Genomic DNA, 15,275 nt, shown 5'->3' on the forward strand with positions numbered 1-15,275 from the left:
AATCCTAATTTGATTCAACATTGTTCTTACAGGAGTAGCGGTGTTTTTTTTTATAACATTCACTCAATTCAATATATGGACTGGACAAGGATTCCTGTCTGTTTTTCTTATCTTTGGCTTCTAGGCTAATTAGATGACCCCTGATAACGCTTTTAAAAGCGCACCATTTTATATCAGCAGACACTTCATCATTGTCATTATCCATCCAATGCATGTCTATCGCCTTGGCAATCTGTTCCCTATTCATTTTAGAGATTAATAGCTTATTATTTAGTTTCCAATCCGGTCTTTGCTTTATAATATTGTTCTTTAATTGTATTTTAACCAGATTATGATCGGACCAAGTGACCGTAATTATATTTGTAGATTGCACATGTTCTAATAAGCTACGATCTCCAAATATTACTAAAACACGTAAAATCTTTCTATGAAGGATGAAAAATCCTCCAGCAATCATAGATCGCTTCATTTTGGATTATATTACGAAATTTTTTCCGCCAAATTAATAGCATTCCTCAAAGGATTTTTAATCTTTTCAGAGCTTCTGTCTAAATTAGGGTCAATAACCAAATTAAAATCACCCATAACTATAGTGCGTCCTTGCTTAATTTTGTCTAATTGTGCAAAGAATTTATGCAAAAACTGAATCGGAGAAGTATTTGGAGCATACATATTTGCAATTGTATATAATTGATCTTCTATTGTACATATAAGAATAATCCATCTACCTGTCTTATCAGTTTTCACGTGCTTTATAGAGAGATTTAATACTGAAGAAAAAAAAAATGGCTACTCCCCTCTTTTTTTTATCTTTTAACGAGGAGCAGGCTGAGATAGGAAAGTCTTTGCAACAAAATTTTGTCTTATCGTCTTCCCGCCAGTGAGTCTCTTGTACTCCGACAACTTGTGCATTTTCTCTTTTTACGCATTCAAATAATAGTCTCCTTTTTTGTGGAGAATTCAGGCCCTGCGCGTTAATCGAAACAACGCTAATCATATATTTCTCATCCTACTTTTTCCTTCTCTTTCCATATTCTATTATCTTTATTTATTTTATACTGTCCTTTTAAGCCTAAGGTCTCCGCAGAGTGGGTATCTCTTTCTCTCTTTACTTCTAGCTTGTTTAATTGAGTTACATGTTTCATAGCAGACTGAGTCGACTTGTGACATACCAAACAACATAAAACATTTACAAAAAACACTAAATATAAAATAAACATCCCTTAAGGAAGTATGGATGGTCCTGTAATAAACCCTCTTTCACAGAACCTCCAAATAGATCCTATTCGGGATCACTATTTTGATGCTGAACCGGCCCCATCAGGAAATATTTTCAATCGTATTATATTGCCTTTAGTCGTAAAGTTATCAAATAAACAGTCCTTGTTATCTAGTTAACATAAGTCATCATTAAAGAAAGGGAGAAAAAAAAATCCTATGAGCCTATTCTGCTATCAGTGTAGTTTAGGTTCTGACCCCTAATCCATTTCCCTCGTCAGAGATCAAATACCTATATATACTCTATCTATTTGTGCTCAACTTATATCTTCAAGATGTCTTTATCAGCCACTTTCATTTCTGTCTATAAACCATTATCAATATCTTGTGATCCTTGTGTTCCATCTTCGTGTGTGATAATTTTTCTCTCATTATTAGTTTTACTTTAAACAAATCTAAAAAATTATCAATTCTTCAATCAATAACTTATACTCTCAACCTAGTGTAAAAAAAACAAAACAAAAAAAAAAATCATATGAACCTATTCTGCTATCAGTGTAGTTTAGTTTCTGGCCCCCAATCCATTTCCCTCGTCAGAGATCAAATATCTATATTTACTCTATCTATTTGTGCTCAACTTATATCTTCAAGATGTCTTTATCAGCCAATTTCATTTCTATCTATAAACCATTATCAATATCTTGTGATCCTTGTGTTCCGTCTTCGTATGTGATAATTTTTCTCTCATTATTAGTTTTACTTTAAACAAATCTAAAAGATTATCAATTCCTCAATCAATAACTTGTACTCTCAACCTAGTGTGAAAAAAAATAAAAAAAATAAAAAAATAATCAACCAGTGAATATCTGTTTCCCTTTACTTTCCTTTTAATTTTTACTCCTTTTTTCCCTTTTTTCCCTTTCCCTGTACTGTACATCATGCTCTTCTCTATTTCTTTTAAGTGATCCAAACTTTATATTATTTAGTGACCTCATTTAACCCCTTAAGGACCAAACTTCTGGAATAAAAGGGAATCATGACATGTCACACATGTCATGTGTCCTTAAGGGGTTAAACAGTTGTCTAATTCTAATTTTGTGTACCAATATTTATTATAATATATCAATACTTCATTAAATCCTTCAATAAACATTATCCCTGCTAATTCCATTAGTGAAAAAATGTCCATTATTAAAAGTCATTGCAGATGTTCCTAGACTCAAGGCTTTCCAATTAATATTTTTTTTATAATGATATCCTTTCTTTTCTTTTCCCTTTTTCCTCTCCTTCTTATCAACTCTGCCTCTCGTCGTTTTCCTTGTAGTGTTAAACCGTCTATAGATATCTTCTCAACTAGCGAGGAAAAAAATAAAATTATAAATTATATCCAGTTATAGTGTGTTGTATATCTTCTCTCCTTCATCCTTTTTCTCCCACCACTGAATCAATGGTCACAGTTCTACTCATAAGAAATTATTATTTTGCAGGGATACCGCCACGAGTATCGAATATTCTTCTGGCATAAAATCTTTGTATATAATGCAAACAGTTTTCTTTTAGCCCTAGTGTAATATGTGATATCTGGAAAAATCCAAATATTAGTGTATGGGTCATTCAACCTTGTGAGTCTAACTGCTTTTAAGACTTGCTCTTTCAGTTTATATGTTGAGCAGCAAATCATTACGTCTCTAGGCTCACTTTGCGCCACAAAATCTGGTTTCCTAATTCTATGGCATCTTTCCAGAAAATTCAGAGGATTTGTCATTTGAATGCCTAATTGCGCAAAAAGCTCCATTATGTGATCTTGCAATATATCATTGTTAATAGATTCTGAGATACCACAGATTCTTAGATTATTACGCCAAGATCGATCTTCAAGATCTGCAATCTTGAGTTCCAATTCAACTATTTTTTGGTTTGCTTTTCTCATATTGTCTTCTGCAGAGACTTGTTGGAATTCCAAAGCTTCTAATTTTTCTTCATTCAACTTAAATTTTTTTTCCAGCTGTGATAACTCCATTTTGAATTCCTTAAAGCCTTCATGAATTTCATTTTTAATCTTATCTAATTGGCGTTCAAAGCAGGTCTCTAGATAACTATGTAATTCTTCGGAGCTGTATTCCTTGGAGGGCAATTTTCTTTTTAGTGGACTCTTTGGAGACAAATTATGAGATTCTTTAAATGAGTGAGATGAGGAGTCAGATGCATTCTGATGGTCTATTTCCTGTTTCTGAGTAGGCACCAGAGCTGGAAAGGAAAGCCGCCTATCAGTCTTGCTTTCTTGTTTCTTTTCTCTGTCTCTCTTCGTAGGCTGTTTATTATCTTGACCTTTCTTTGATGCCATAGCAAAAAAAAAAAAACCTCTTGGTCCTCTTTAATTCAGGATCGCTTGTTATTGCATTAAACAGCATTATACAGCTTATCAGATCTCTTAGACCAAGTTCTTTTAACCAAGTTATTCGTAGAATCTTCCTTCTTCTCTTCCTTTTTCTTTCTCTTCCCTTATCTTTCTGCCAATGCCGCTAAGCCGCTAAGACCCTTCCCCCCCCCTTCTTCCCTTGCTCTTTCTCTTCTCTTTACTGTTATATATATATATTTTACAGGTATACTATGTTCGGCCTTTTAGCAAGGCATGCTGGTTATAGGTGAAAAAGGAGCTATTTACAAAGTCTTTCAGAAATCTTTCAACTTCTGCTCATTCTCTTTCTTTTTCTTTTAATCTTTGAGCAATATAGCCAATCATTTACACCTCCAAATAGGTGTTCATTTACTTCAGCTGAGAAAGTGGTGCTTGTTTTATAAAGGAAAAAAATAATAAAAAAATAAAAATCTCTCTCTTTCCCCTTTCTCTTTCTCTTCCTTTTTCTTCCTTTCCCTTTCCCCCTTTCTTTTCTTTTCCTTTTGCTATAGATATCTTTCCATTGGCTTCAGTGGTCTGAATCTCTGTGCCAGTAGCATAAATTGTGGGTCTTAATACCTCTATACAGCACAAATTTCCGTGCAGGACCCCTCCTTTTTAGCCCTTTTTTTTTTTTTTTTTGCCAGACTGCTCCTGACTCTCGGACTCACTTTTGTAAGGGAAATCAGACCTTCAGACCAGAATCTCCTCACATTCGGCGTTCTTGTTATCTGCCGCCACGTCTCTGGGTCTCTATGTCCTGCCCGTCTCCATGCTCGACTGCGTAGAAATAGAGAGCTTTTCCTGCAAAAGAAAATCTCGCTCCAAGGCACTCCAGATCAGCAGGTACACTGTGGGATTTCAGTGCGGCTTCGGCTCTCCCGCGGCAGTTCAGTCAGCGGTTCATTCCCTTAAGGCGTCAGCATCTCCACGAGGAAGGACGTGCGGTCCCGTGCAGCGTCCTACGTCATCGCTCCACCCCCAGTTCCTGGTCTGTAAGTTTTATATATTATTACTCATGGCTTATTATTTTTATAGAGCGAGCACAATTGTCACCGATACCTGATGACTACAACTTTCATTGACATCCTTTACCACAGCATGCGCATTATACTAGAGCTGGTCTGAGCTCTGTAACATTTGAGTAATACATTGGTATTCTGTTATGCCCTTGTACCTTATTTTAGACTTATTGCACTATTGGAGTACCTTTTTTCTTTTTCTCTCTGTATATACCTACAGGCCCTGAGCATCCAGGTGATTAACAAGCCTAAGGAAGGATAAAGTCTTAATAGTTGTTTAAGAACTTTCACGCACACCTACTACAAAAAACGTATTTTGAGACTGCTGCTATTACCTTTTGGAGACCTGTTTTATTGGTTTTATAGGTTTTACTTACCCGGTTTTATTCATTTTTTAATATCTGTGATTGTCTTATCCTCATATTATCGTATCTGATCTCTTGGCGCACCCTTGTTTTCCTAGTAAAAGACTACCAATATAATTAAAGCAAATACAAATAGTTTCTTATATTGTGGTATTTCCATTATGGACCAGATAGAAACATAGAAACATAGACACATAGAATGTGACGGCAGATAAGAACCATTCGGCCCATCTAGTCTGCCCATTTTCTAAATACTTTCATTAGTCCCTAGCCTTATCTTATAGTTAGGATAGCCGTATGCCTATCCCGCAAGTGCTTAAACTACTTCACTGTGTTAACCTCTACCACTTCAGCTGGAAGGCTATTCCATTCATCCACTACCCTCTCAATAAAGTAATATTATTTTAAAACCTTTGTCCCTATAATTTAAGACTATGTCCTCTTGTTGTGGTAGTTGTTCTTCTTTTAAATATAGTCTCCTCCTTTACTGTGTTGATTCCCTTTATGTATTTAAATGTTTCTATCATATCCCCATGTCTTGTCTTTCCACCAAGCTATACATGTTAAGATCCTTTAACCTTTCATTGTAAGTTTTATGCTGCAATCCATAAACCAGTTTAGTAGCCTTTCTCTGACCTCTCTAAAGTATCAATATCCTTCTGGAGATATGGTCTCCAGTACTGCGTACAATACTCCAAGTGAGGTCTCACCAGTGTTCTGTACAAGGGCATGAGTACTTTCTTCTTTCTACTACTAATACCTCTCCCTATAAAACCAAACATTCTGCTAGCATTTCCTGCTGCTCTATTACATGGTCTGCCTACCTTTAAGTCATCTGAAATAATCACCCCTAAATCCCTTTCCTCAGATGTTGAGATTAGGACTCTATCAAATATTCTGCACTCTGCCCTTGGGTTTTTACATCTAAGATGCATTATCTTGTGCTTATCCACATTAAATATCAGCTGCCACAACTCTGACCATTTTTCTAGTTTACCTAAATCATTAGCCATTTGGCTTATCCCTCCTGGAACATCAACCCTGTTACATATGTTAGTATCATCAGCAAAAAGACATACCTTACCATCAAGATCTTCTGCAATATCACTCATAAAAATATTAAAGAGAATGGGTCCAAGAACAGATCCCTGAGGTACTCCACTGGTGACAAAACCATGCTTCGAATATACTCCATTGACTACAACCCTCTGTTGCCTGTCACTGAGCCACTGTCTTACCCATTCAACAATATTGGAATCCAAACTTAAAGATGACAGCTTATTGATAAGCCTTCTATGTGCAACTGTGCACCACCCTTATCTATTATTTTAGTTACCCATTCAAAAAAATCAATACGATTAGTTTGGCATGATCTCCCTGAAGTAAACCCATGTTGTCTTTAATCTTAAATTTTTTGTGATTTTAGATGTACAACAATCCTATCCTTTAATATTTTCATTAATCTCCCCACTACTGAAGTAAGGCTATAGTTGCCCGACTCCTCCCTACTACCTTTAGATTGTGAAAATAGCAAGATAATGAAATGTTAATAACAGAATGGCTGTACAAAATCTCTAAATATGGATATTTCAATAAATGTAAGAATATGTTCCAGAAATAACAGCTAAATTACAAAGTCTTGACATTTCAACATTAATTTCAACTTTGTGAAATTGATACCATACATATCCTTTCTCTCCACTTACCTGCATACTGGATTTTACATAACTTAGTCTAAAACACATTTATTAAAGGTATGCATGGTGGAAATTTTATTGGTAATCTACAGTCTTATGATAATAGATATTAAAGTATATGGATCAAATAGTCAAATAAATATTTAAAGACAACAATACTTCTGTTAGCAGAAAAAAATCTTAATATGTTACAGTTGCTTATAGATATAGCTATAATACAATTTTCAATTTTTATGGAGTTCCTCATATTTGTAAACTGATAATTAATAATTTAGATGTAAAAAACAACAACATTATATTACAGTATAACTCACCCAAACAAAAACAAAAAAATATGAGGACACTGGTAAATGTTGTGTGTTTATGCTTGATATTGAATAAATAACTTTCGCATTGTCTCCAGTATCAAGATCTGAGGCATGTATGCTATATATTGAGGCTCCTGGTAAATTGTTCTCTAGAACATACATCAAATAAGTAAGCTTCTGAAATAATGGTGGATTGTCATTAATATCTGAAATATCCAATCTAATGGTTGTGGTACTAGAAAGTTGAGGGTATCCCCTGTCTGTAGCTAGAATTGTGATGTTATAACATGCATGTTCTTCTCTGTCAATGAAATTAGTCGTAAGAATTCGATGATAATAATGACCAGAGGACACTAACAATTCCAAAGGCGCCGTTTCCAAAATTTGACAGTCAACTTCTCCATTTTTTCCAGAATCTTTATCATGGACTTCAATCAAAGCAATTACTGTACCAGGTGCAGAATCCTCGGGCACATGATTAGATACAGATCTAATTGATATCATAGGTGTATTGTCATTTTCATCTGTGATTTCAACCAGTACCTTACAGTGAGCAACTAATCCACCCCCATCTTTTGCTTGTATAGACATTTCATAATTCTGTGTGAACTCGAAATCTACATTTATTTTTATTTTATATCACCTTTATAAGGATGGATTTCAAACATTTGAAGTATATTTCCAGATGTTTTGATAAATGAATATCTTATGTGAGCATTGGATCCTTCATCCTTGTCACTTGCAGTTACAGAAAGTATAGTGGAATTAATAGGAATACTTTCACTTACACTGACTTTGTATACTTCTTGAGTAAATACAGGAGTATTATCATTGACATCAATAATAATAATCTCAAATAAGACAGTCCCAGATCTAATGGGATTTCCACCATCCACTGCAGTTAAAATTAATTTATGAATATTTTGAATCTCTCGATCTAGAGGTTTCTCCAAGACAAGTTATGGAAATTTGCTGCCATCAGTGCTGGTCTTTTCACTTAGTGTAAAATATTGATTGTCACTTAGCTTGTATGCTTGTACAGAATTAACACCAAAATCTGGATCTTCTGCATTTTGTAAACCAAATCTTGACCCTGGTAAAGTGGATTCTATGATTTCTAAAGCAATTGTGTCTTGAAAGAACAATGGAGCATTATCATTTATATCCCGAATTTTAATCTTGATATCATAAACATTTAAAGGACTTTCAACCACTGCATCAAAGGTTAGGAAGCAATTAGTTGAAACCCCACACAATATCTCCCTGTCTATCCTGTCTTTTACATTTAAATTTCCATTTTATAGATTGACAAAAAAATATTTTTTCTGAAATGTGTGAAACAATATGAAATCTTCTAAATGAGAGCTGCTTAATATCTAATTCCAGGTCTTTTGCAATATTTGCTATAACGGAGTCTTTTCTCATTTCTTCATCAATGGAATAATGAAGCTGACCAGATACTGAATGACAAAGCCATAAAATAAGAAGGAAAATATTACTTGCCATCTGATTCCTTTGCATTTTTCTGATTCCTTCATCATCGACAAAGCCTTTTGTTGCATCTATAATTTCTTATAGTGTGGATAATTTTCAATCCAAATTGTCTGTATTATTTTCCTTACAAGCAAATAATCAAATATGTACAGCTCTTGTTGTTAAAATCCAAAAATGGCTGTGTTTCTTCTTACAGATTTGCAGTGTGTGTTACTGGTGGAAATATCAGTGGATCTCCAGCTCTGTATTCTTCTCCTTATTGCTCAAACAGCGGTGCTCAGAGGTACAAATGTGGAACTGGGTGACTTTTTTTTACTATCATTTTTAATAGCAATTATATATTCAGTGTGTGTTTTAATAAAAGCAGAATATTTATTTGTTGTTATTGTCAATGTTAGAGAACTTGTCGTTTTTTTTTTGTGCTGAAAAATCTAAGTTTTTGTTCTTATACACATTAAATAAAACAAAATGTATTATTTGATCAGAAATTATGTACAGTAGCAATGTGCAAAAAGCACTTATAGTAAAACAAATGATGAAAATATAAATAATAATGAATATAGCCGTTTACAAAACATGTGTAGGAGTAACCTTTCTCCCCTTACCAATACAAATACACAATAAACCCAACAAGTGAAACACTTATGTGTTAGTGGAGTGCTAATATAGGATTATCTTAATCTTTAAACACAATGGTGCATAGGAAGCTCACAGTAGCAATGCTGGTAAAAGATTATCTTAATAATTGCTGATCTCCTATGATTGTTATGCAGAACAGTGACTAGAATTTACAGAGAATCATATGAAAAATATAACATCCAATGACAAGAAGCTCTTAACTTTTTTAAGGATACCATCATAATCAAACACCTAACATTCTAAAGTATTTGCCACATTACAAGAAATAAGCTGCAAATGTTTTCTCGGATATAGGTTCACAAGAAATAAGCTGCAAACGTTTTCTCGGATATAGGTATGTGCATGAGAGCATTATTCATACAACCATCTATGCAGTTTAAACCACAACAAAAATAATCTGAATCTATAACATTACCATTATTATTATTATTGCCATCTATAAATAATTGCTAGACAAAAAGAAAGCATCCAACATATAAATCTGATCCATGTAATGATTCCTCTCTATGATCTATATGAATGAACTGTGCAAAATACAAAGCATGGTTGAGTTTGTGTACGTGTATACAATTACTAGAATCTTAACTTTCTTTAATATGGATAGATTAATGCTTCCAAATAAAATAATGGTTTCCTACTGCGGGTATATACAGTTGATATAGCCCAGGCATAGGCAACCTTCGGCTCTGCAGATGTTTTGGACTACACCTCCCATGATGCTTTGCCAACATTATGTGTGTAAGAGCATTATGGGGGATGTAGTCCACAACATCTGGAGAGCCGAAGGTTGCCTATCCCTGATATAGCCAATAGATAATTTTCTCATACTTAGTCGATTCAAATATCTTCCCATCTGTAATATATTCTTTGCATTACTTGTTAGTTTACCACAGATAAGGTATATTTGATATAAAACAGTGCTTTTTGAGTCTTAAACCAAAAATAATGTAAATTTAATATAAGGTTGCTATTATAAAAAAATAACATCTTATAAAATGAATTCTAACATACTGGTTGCTGTCCTTCTTTAAAAAACAACAACACATATTATGACACATGTGCCAAATATTGGACCACTAAAGATGTCCAGACCACATAATCTCAATGTATTGGTCTGGGTGCAGTGGTCTTTAAGTTCTAACCCTGCAATATAAAATGTTGTTAGTAGATATGACAATGTTGCAGGATTAAAAATGCCACTAAAGATGTTTCTGCTGTTAGAACTGCAATACGTCAATATTGGTTCTCATGGCTAACCTCCAATAGGACCTCACTGTAGCCATACATGAGCCTTTAGTCCTAAGGCTTCTCTATGGGCAGGATTTAGTTGGACTGTTAGATGTGTCGACGTGAGGCCGTACGATTAGCTTCAGCAACAGGATCTTGACATTGGAAAACATTCTTACAGGCTTACATTCTGAACACTATATCCTTATGAAAACTTAATATCATGTCCAAAGTCTCCATTAAACTGCAATCACATTATTGTAGACGTATCTTAAAAGACCACAGATGTTTGTCAGACTGACTTTGTTTAAGCAACAGTTAAACAATGAGGTCAACTTTAAATAAAGTTTCAGAAATTCCAAACTGTCTCCTTAATATATGCCAATTTTGATTAATTAAATATTTCTAGAAGTGTACTCCCATAACTAATGCATATTACGTACACCTTACTTGTAGGTTGATACTTATTAATTTTCACCTTTGCATTTGAATAAAGTATAACATTTGTAAATAAAAAATAATTTTAAAAATTAATTTAATCTATACATATTTGTTAATTAAAATAAATAAATCCAGTGCTGTCCATTAAAATTCAATCAGTTTTATGAAACATAAATTAGACACAATTCTACCATGCTTGTAATATAAAACTATTTAAGGACATCTTACCTGTTCCGGACTATTAATTGGGAATGTTTCTTTTGCATTTTCATTTACAAGTCCTGAATCATCAGCATCAATAAGATTATCTACAGGGACATGTTGATTTGGTTTAATGACAGCAGGGTCACTTTCAGTAGAATCCAAAGCCACACACACATTGTATGAGTATGGCAGAGCCAAGGTTCCATTGCTATATTGGGAAAATACTCTGGGATCAACTTGCGAATACCAATCAGTATTGCGAGAACCGATAGTTGTCAATGAGTCTTTGCACTTTGATACAATGACTACCATTACTGTTAAAATAAATAGCAAGGATATCAGAGCTAAAGCAATTACTAAATACATTTGTAAATTATTTTGTGAGTCCTCGTCTTTTAATTGGTTGCTGAGTTTAGGAAACTCCTGTTGAAAATTATTTCCAAACATAAAATTTATGGTAACTGATGCTGAGAGGGCAGGTTTTCCATTGTCCTTCACCATAACTATTACTTTATACTTTAACAAATTATTTTCTTGAAACACACGCGTTGTCTGTATTTCACCTGTGTGTTGACTAATGCTAAAGTATGATGGTTCTGATGTTTGTACAAAATAATAAGAGAGCCAAGCATTATGTCCAGAGTCAGCATCCACAGCAACCACTTTAGTTATTAAGACACCTTCTTTAGGTGTTAATGGTACTACCTCAAATAAAGCTGAACCACCACTTTCTGGTGAAGGATATAAAATTCTAGGGGCATTGTCATTTTGATCCACTATATGAATAATTAATACCGCATTGCTGCTGAGAGATGGAGATCCCTTGTCTTCTGCGACTATTTCAATTTGAAAGTCCTTGTGCTGCTCATAATCTAAAGATCTCTGAGCATAGAGAACTCCAGTCTCTATATTGATGGAGAGATAGGAAGATACTGAAAAATCACTGGCGTTAGTACTGGAAATTGAATAAATCACTTTAGAATTGACTCCACTGTCAAGATCTGAAGCATGTACAGTGCATACCGAGGCACCTGGTAAATTATTTTCTAGTACATATGCATGATAAGTAGATTTCCTAAAAATAGGAGCATTGTCATTGATATCTAATATATCCAACCTAAAAGTTTTCATATTGGTTAATGGAGGAGATCCTTTGTCTTTACATATAATTGTTATATTATAACTAGATATCTTTTCTCTGTCCATGACATTTGTTGATGCAATTCTGTAATAACTATCTGATGATAATATTAGTTCAAATGGTACATCCTCTTCAATATGACAATCCACTTCTCCATTTTCTCCAGAATCATGATCATGAATTTCAATCAGAGCTATTACTGTTCCTGGCACCAAATCCTCATTAATTGGAGATGATGATGAAGTAATGGATATTTCAGGAGCGTTGTCATTTTCATCTATAATTTCAATTAAAATCTTGCAGTGGGCAAAAAGACCACCTCCATCTTTTGCTTGCACAGACATTTCATAGTTTCTTGTCATCTCAAAATCCAAATTCCCTTTCGTTTTAATTTCACCATTTGTAGAATTTATATAAAATATATTTTCATAAATTTTGGCAAAAGAATATGTAATCTGTGCGTTTGATCCTTCATCTTTATCACTTGCAGTTACACATAGTACAGTAGAGTTAACTGGGGTATTCTCAACAACATTTACTTTATATACATCTTGAGCAAATGTTGGAATATTATCATTAACATCAATAATAGTTATCTTAATTAATGCAGTGGAAGTCTGAATTGGATTCCCTCCATCCATTGCTGTTAATATTAATTCATGAATATTTTGTGTTTCCCGATCTAAAGGTTTCTCCAGGACAAGTTCTGGAAATTTACTGCCATCAGTGCTAGTCTTTTCACTCAATGAAAAATGTTGATTATCACTGAGTGTGTATGTTTGTACAGAATTTATGCCAATATCTGGATCTTCAGCATTTAGCAAAACATACTTTGATCCTGGTGATGTAAATTCTATAATTTCTAAATTAATGATTTTGTGAATAAATAGTGGAGCATTATCATTTATATCTTGAATTTCAGTCTTTACCTTGAAAACATTCAAAGGATTTGCAACCACTGCATCAAAGGTTAGGAAGCATGGGGCTACAATGCCACACAGTATCTCTCTATCTATTCTGTCTTTAACATGTAAATTTCCATTTTCTAATTTAACATAAAAGTATTTCTCTGAAATACGTGAAACAATATGAAATTTTCTAAATGAGAGCTGATTAATATCTAATCCAAGGTCTTCAGCAATATTAGATATAACAGAGTCTATTTTCATTTCTTCAGCAATGGAATAATGAAGATGCCCAGAGACTGAATGACATAACCATAAAAATAATAAGGAAAATATTACTTGCCATCTTATTCCTTTGTATTTCCATGAATCCTGGGTTTTTATTTCAGCCATTCTCAGAAATCCCCCTGAATAAATTATTTGGCAAGACATAGCTTTTAAATCTCAGAGGTGAATGTATAGTGCTGAATCTACTTCTTTATGGGAATATGATCAGAAATATGGTGTGCTTTTTGTTAGAAATCCAAAAATGTCTGTATTCAGTCTTGCAGATCTGCAGTATGTTTCAGCAAAGAACACGTGAGTGGATCTCCAGCTCTGTATTCTTCTCCTTATTGGTTAAACAGCGGCGCTCAGAGGTATAAATGTGGAATTACACTATTGGAAAAATACTTTTACTGTAACCAATATTTATAGCTGTTTTAGTGCTATATAGTTGTTTAAGTGCTACAAAAGGTACTGAATCTATTTCAATTATGAATATAGTCAGAAAGAGGTATACAGTATAATTTAGATTTGTATTAACAGGTATTGATACATTCGTTTTGCACATTTGTATATAAAAATATGATAAAGCATGTATATAAATATATTTGCCAAAACAAAACATGTTTCTCCCTGTTTTATAGTAAATCAGAAACTCCATAACATTTCACCTTGATAAAATATGCATTAGTACACAAAATATCTTTCAAAGTTTATTAAACATACTAAAGTGAAAGCATAAATCTTTATATAGATATTTTGTTTAAAAATGACATGTTCTCCATTGTGAATTTAACTAGCATTACTAGTCTGACAGTTAAAAAAAAACCAAAAAACAAAAAACTAGATCACTTGCCTATCTAGTAAGTGCTTGCCCTTTAACATTAGCTAAATTAGTAATCTGGTGTGATTTGCTGCTGGGTCATGCATGTTTCCTGTAGACACAGGGTCTATGAATGGTATGGTCAATGTGTTATTCTAGTATTATAGTAGTTCATGCATTTTTGAAAATTATTGGCAACAGTTTACATTGTAGATTAAATTTCAGTAGTATGCTAATGTCAAATGTCTAATGCCTGACTGTGTAATTATATATTTTTTGGAAAACATCTGTGTTATATCGTTTGGTCACCTGAAAATGTGTGGTGGAAACCAAAAAGTCTTCAAATAGTCACTTTGTTTGAAGGCTAGTTATAGTGTAAATAGTGTAAATAGAACAGGAAATAATGTCTACAAGAATTGTACACAGACACAACAATTTCATGAAATGAAGAAAATATATTGTGTATGATCTATATTAAAACCAAAACTCACAAATAGATTTTAAACTTTCAACAGTGTTTGCTCAAAATTAAAATGTTTGCTTAGTTCACATCTGAAAATGACTACTGATAATAAATACAAGAAAAATGACCACATTGAATGCATTGTTAAAAAAAAAAATAACAAAAATCAAACTGAGGGATGTTGTGTTAGTGGTTGTGCTGGCTTTAAGGATTTTCTTACAAATAAAATAACAATTGTCAAAGGAAATATCTTCTTTGGATTTCTTTTTGGCATTTTAGGACTAGTCTTTGCCTAAGCATTCATACAACAGAACTAGCACACATGATATACTGCTTTTCATTATGAATTACATTTTCTTTTAATCTCTTTCACAAAAAATATTTTTCTAATTCTAAAATGTATAGCCTTAATCATGGTAAAGCAAAGTAAAGCAGTTTTCACAACTTAGATTTTTTTAGTTTTACAGTAATTGCAGTTATACATTTTCTCTCCACAAACAATCTAACTATTGGAACTCATTGTAAATTTCTGCACTAAATAGGCTATTACATATCCTTATCAAGATTATCGCTAATACAAGTGTAAAAGGGCATCATTTTTCCATTTCTACTGGCTCGCATTCACACACTATTGAACAATATATAACTTATAAACAATGGAGAATA

At 33.4% G+C, this 15,275-nt stretch overlaps 1 pseudogene; it reads right to left on the reverse strand.

Moving 5' to 3' along the window:
• Nucleotides 1–7,637: 7,637 nt before the first annotated feature.
• On the reverse strand, nucleotides 7,638–8,530 carry LOC134601712 (protocadherin gamma-B1-like; annotated as a pseudogene).
• Nucleotides 8,531–15,275: the final 6,745 nt, after the last annotated feature.

The sequence above is a fragment of the Pelobates fuscus genome, chromosome 3 (assembly GCF_036172605.1).
Source record: "Pelobates fuscus isolate aPelFus1 chromosome 3, aPelFus1.pri, whole genome shotgun sequence".
In the NCBI taxonomy this organism is placed as follows: Eukaryota; Metazoa; Chordata; class Amphibia; order Anura; family Pelobatidae; genus Pelobates; species Pelobates fuscus.